Raw genomic sequence first — 6,052 nt, 5'->3', positions numbered from 1 at the left:
TCCTGCTCCAGCAGGGGGATTGGACTAGATGATCTTTTGAGGTCCCTTCCAATCCCTGACATTCTGTGATTCTGTGATTTGGCTAAGAGGACTATTTTTTTTCTTCTCTTCTCTTTTTTTTTTTTTTTTTTTTTTTTTTTCCCTGTATTCTGAATAAAGTGTGCTGCAGTTATGAGCAGGAAATTAAAGTATATATTAAAGAAAAGAGCACGTTGTGGATAATCCTTCACTCTTGGGTCAGATGAGCACTTGGACTCTGCTGCTTTGTGCTGCAGCTGCCAGTCTTTCTCCCTTGTGGCACCATTCATAGTCCCACATTGACCTAACAGAAATGTTAGTACAGGTGCTAAGAGAGAACTTTCTTCTGAACTAAAACCAGTTAACAGAACAAGTAATCACTTGTATGGTAGCCAGGCCATCCCCACAGATAAGCTGAGACCTGGCTGGAGATCTTCCATACCCTTGGATCTGACACAACTGGCTGCCGACCACTGATTCTCTGAAGGCTGTAATGGCTTTCATGGATTTACTGTAGGTCAGGCAGTTTATGCAGGGATTTGCTCTGCTCTGTAGCTGTAAATCTTTCTCAGAGGTGGAGGCTGTAGAATTGCATACAGCTTTTACATATGGCACCACACAAAAGGTTCAGAGCCCTGAGGGCTCTTTGAGCCAGATACTGACCATTGACTCCTTTATCTGTCTTTCATTTGATTGCCTTCTCATTGAGGGAAGTGCTTGGCTGTGCTGACTCTTCCTGAGTTTTGTATAATATTGAACTGTCTCCAAGCACTCTGTGCCTCTGCTCAGATGCTAAACAGAGCATGCTGCTGGGAAGTAAACTGGAGACCTCAGCACAGGAGCAGCCAGAGAAGCTGCCCACAAAGCTATTGGGGTAGATGTGCATGCAGGGTGACTGTAGAACTGTGTGTGTGGAGCTGATGTGTGCCAGAGGCTGCAGCGCTCGGTTTGCAGAAGGTGGTGGAGCTTGTTCAGTTCAGAAGCAGCTGTAGGTAGAGCCTAGTAACAAGTTTGAGTCTCCTAACATCTTGATGTAAGTGGACACAGCTCTCTGGATTTTGTCCTGGGAAGAGCATGTGTGTGTGTACACAGGGAGAGGGAGGGATGGAGGGAGGCTGGTGAGCAGACCCAAGAGAAGAAAGACTCTGTTGCAGCGAGAAGCAATGGCCTCCTCCTGTGGGGAAGCCAGTGGTCCATTAATCCTGATGCTGCAGGTTTGGGTGCATGTAGGAATATTGCTTCATCTGCTCTTTCTCTCCCTTACTATTCTTGGAATGAGGTATTTGGGCTTTTGTGTGTGTGGTTTTCTGTTGCTGGTTTTTTGTTTTCAGTCGTCCATGTTTTAGGCTATGTTTCCCAGGGCACGGACAGTTACTTAATCTCTTACACGTGTACTTAGCATAACCAGAGCTGTGATTTCGGGTGAGGTGCTTTGTCAGCTTGCTGCTGTTTTTAAAGCACAGCAAACAGCCCTGTCCTGCTGTCATGCCTCCTCCTGCCTATTAAACATTCAAATGTTTCTCCACATCTAATATTGTGACAGTATTGGAGGAAGACTGATGAAAAGGCTGAAGTACCCCTGAATTACTGGTGACACTCGCTTTGGCAACAAATTGCAGGATGCTGTTGCTCACAGCTTTAACAAGCAACCTGCTCAGGAGGGGATGTGCTACTGGCTCTGCTTGCAGACTTGTGCTGCAGCTGGGCTGTTGGCATGCAGCGTGTGCTTTCCTCCTCTTCCCACTGGCATCCTTGCTGGTGCTCCAAGACATCACGCCACTGAAATAAAAATAGGTCCCCTGAAGTAATAAGCAACAGGAGGTGGGAATGCTTTTTCTCCTCAGGCAAGTGCAGCACAGCCAGCAACTGTGAGGGCTTCATTAACACAGCAGCTCCAGGGATGGTTTGTAGGGGCTGGAAATACATGTGAGGCTCTTGCCTGCACTGGAGAGGGCTTATCTCAGCCCTCAGCCCTCAGCACTCACCGCTGGATGAGCTCCAAGTCATGGCAAGTGCATGGTGCTGTAATGACCTGAACTGGGGTGTCATCCTGAATGCATTAAACAGTTTTAAAAATGAACCTAGAGACAAGCTCTAGTCGCTCAGCCTGCTGGGCTTTACCCACTTCCAGACCATTCTACCCACACCTGCACTGCCCTTTCGTGCTGTCCCCCTATGCCAGCACAGGGTCCCCATCCTCCAGCAGTGCTGAATACCTGCAGGACCCTTGCTTTGTCTTTGGGCAAAGCTGTGGGATTAACTCATGCTTTTTTTTAAACCTAAACTGGTGGAAGAGGTTTTAGTTTTTTGGGCTGATTTTTGCTTTACAAAAAAGCTTACTTATTTATTTACCTATCTATCTATCTATCTATCTATCTATCTATCTATCTATCTATCATCATCTATCATCTATCTATCTATCTATCTATCTATCTATCTATCTATCTATCTATCTATCTATCTATCTATTTTAAAGGTCATTCTCCTGGAGGAAGGGTACTTTCCCCATATCTCAGCCTGGCCAAACTCTGCTCCATGGTGGGGTAAGCTTCATCATGCTTTCCTGTGTGTGCCCTCAGACAGTTGCTGCTGCTGTGCAATGCCATTCACACCACCACACCTTCCCCAGGAGGCAAATGTTCCTCATCTCCCTTCTGGATTTGGAAAATTTCTACCCAGCTGAAGGGCTCAGCTTTCCCCGTTTGTGATCTCAGCATCCCATGCAGGTAGGCAGAGACACTGTGTGGTGTCAGCATCCAATCTGTGCAGAAAGCTCATAAATGTTGGTGTGGGTGGAAGCACACTTAAACAGAATTTAAGCTGCTCTACAGAGGGTACAACTTTAAAAATTGCTGCCCTGGGAGGCAGACAACCCTATTATGGTTGGTACTAAAGGGACATGCAATTCTCATTAGTGATCTTGTTTTCACTCCTCCTGCTCAGTTATAACCATTTAGATGCTTCCAAATATTTCCCTGTTGATTTGGCCTCTTATTTAACAAGTGTCGAATCTGACTGCCCTGTGTGTGCATACAGCTACAGGCTAAGCCTGCTCTCCTCCTGTGTTTCTGGAGAACCAGAAAGTGCATAGACAAAAGCAAAATATTTCAGAACTCTTGTCAAGGGCTGGTCACCAGATCAATTAAAAAAATATATATAATTACATTTCTTCCTTAGTAATAAGTGAGCATCTGAGGTTGGTAGGCATGTTAGATTTGGTACTTGACCAACCTGGTATTTGTTTATCTGTTTTTCAGGCATTAATTCAAAGCACAGCTCAGAGCAAATTTGCAAGCAGGTCTGCTCTCCTTTAAGGCCTGGCAGCTCACTCGTTTTTGCTGCCTGGCTTGTGTCCGCTGCCTGGCTCTTCAAGGCAAAGGCGACAGGACTGCCTTGTGGTTCTGCACATTGAGAACTGCAAGCTTGTACCAGCCTGCATGCTGGACCCTAAGAAATTATTCAACTGACGGAAATGGGCTTTAAAGATATATATATATATGTATATATATATATATTCTTACCCGATGTTGGATTAAGCTTTTTATCAGATGCATTCATTTTGACCTTTCCAGTGGACCTGCTGTAGCTGTGCTCTTGCCAATGAAATCAGGATATTCAGACTTCCAGCACGTTCGATAATACTGGGGAAAGGGGCAAATAGGCTTCAAAACCAACCAAACAAAAAACTCATCAAAACAACAACGAAAAAACCTCTAGATATTGGAAAGCCATTTTGCACTAACCTTATTGACCTGCTAGACTATCTTTAATCACAGGCAGAACTGGCAGTTTTTGTAAAAAGCTCTTACTGTCTTTTCTTAACACTTTTATCACTCAAGTGCACATTTATCCACAGAATGTGCATCAGGTGTGGAGTTAGAAGAGCCCCAGGGGTTTATCTCCATTCCTTCCTCATCAGCATAGGTGGGAAGCACAGAGTGCTCTTGGATACTGTGAAGGGCATGGCAAATATTATAGTAAAGCATCTGTCAATAACATCATCACTGAACTGCCAAGAAGAGTTTCTTGGGATTTATGAAGAGAGCCAGCAAGGAAGATTAGTGCTAGGTAGCAACAAATGGTCCAGCTGAGGACACTCAGTATTAGAAATTTCTCACTTTCACCTGGGCCAGCTTCAGAAAGGGTTTTCAGCACCAGATGCATGGATCCAATGTGTGGCAACCTTCAGTTAAGATTTAGAGCCCAGGCTGTAAACTTGGCTGAAGATCGTAATCCCTGTGTCAGTGTGTTGCGTTGACTCAGTAAGAGAACAGCCCTCTCAATATACGAAGAAATACGCTGTGGTAATTGGGAAAATCCTTATGGACAACTTAAATTTGAGAAGAAACTTCTTCTCAGTGAGGGTAACAGAGCACTGGAACAGGCTGCCCAGGGAGGTTGTGGAGTTTCCTACTCTGGAGACATTCAAAACCCGCCTGGACACATTCCTGTGTAACCTCATCCAGGTGTTCCTGCTCCGACAGGGGGTTTGGACTGGATGATCTTTCGAGGTCCCTTCCAATCCCTGACATTCTGTGATTCTGTGCCTTGTGACCTCCTGTACAGGCAGCTTCTTGTTCAAAGTCAACCTCCCTTCCTCCATACACTCTGAGACATCAAAGTGAGATATAGGTATTATTTGCCTCTTGGAGCTGGAATAGGTGACACTGAAGCATTAGTCTCTGGGAAACAAGAGTGTGGCTCTTTATTAAAAAAAAAAATTATCTCCTCAGCAAAACCTATGGTATTCTTCACCCTGAGCCTGCTGAGGTGCAATCCCATCACTGAGACAACATCTCAATGACCACAATCCACAGCATTAAAAAAAAGCTAAAATAAAATGAAACGGAGAGCTCTAATTTTCTTTACCCCAAAATTTAGGCTTCCGGAGGCCTGTATGTCCACATGTGTGGCTTGCTCACATACTGCACAACATCCAGTTAAGTAAAATTCTCTGTATAGGTTTAGTTTATTATGATTACAGGTGTTATAAACCAGGTATACAGAAACATTTTTCCTGGGTAGGTATCCACACTGACATCCTGGTAGACAAAGTGTGGTGGAGAAATCCACCATCAGCCTTTGGGAGTCTTGGGGGTGAATTCTAACGTATTTGTTCTCCAAATATTTTCAAAATGAAGTGATGCCTTTGGAGAAAGTTTTGGGATAACAGGTATTCTGTGTTGACTTTCATCCTCCCACATCACACTGGTGGTGATGGCTAATGCACTTGGGAAGAGGCCCTATTGAACTTTTCTCTGGGTGTAGATGAGAGCTATGTGTATGATCATCATAACTCTCACATAGGGAAATAAGCTGTTTTTTCCTGACACTTGTACAAGAACACCCTTTTGTTACCGGATGCTTCCAGATTAAGACCTTTAGAGTAATGGAACAAGAATATTTTTTTTTATTAAGAAAAAAAAAACAAACAACAGAAACAAGTAGACAAACAAAAACCCACCACCAAATCTAAAGCTTAACATGCCAGTTAGCTCTGAGTTAGGAGTGAAAGGACAGGAGAGGAGAAAGACAGAGGATGTGCTCAGGAGCTCTTAGAGAACTCTGCAGCTATCTTCCCCCAATAACTTATTTGTAAGAGCACACAAAAAAATTCTAAAAGTATGTCTATTACAGCTGAGAATAACAGTTTAACTAGCACAACTATTTCTATCCAAGACAGAGGAAAATTCTATCAGAAATGGGATCATCAGTCAAACTTTTCCCCGAAAGGAGTCTGATAGCTCTCTGGAGCATTCTCCAGCACACGGACTTGCTAAGTAACAGCATTTGTAATGGCTGGCAGTTTTTCAAGGCTGGGTATATTAAACTAGATTCCTATGTCTATTTGTTTGCTAACATACTGAAAAAGCCTGTTTTCTTTTTTCTTTCTTTCTTTTTTTTTTTTTTTCCTTCCCTCTCCTGCTGTAGAGCCCGTGAGCAACAGAAGCCAGTTGGATGCCTGTCTCTCAACAAAATTACTTTTATTGAGGAACCTAAAACATAGATTGGGGCTTTAATGTCAGCATGAGCA

This window comes from Streptopelia decaocto (genome assembly GCF_964273445.1).
Source record: "Streptopelia decaocto genome assembly, chromosome: 1".
Taxonomy (NCBI): Eukaryota; Metazoa; Chordata; class Aves; order Columbiformes; family Columbidae; genus Streptopelia; species Streptopelia decaocto.
Note: the sequence above shows the minus strand (reverse complement) of the source record.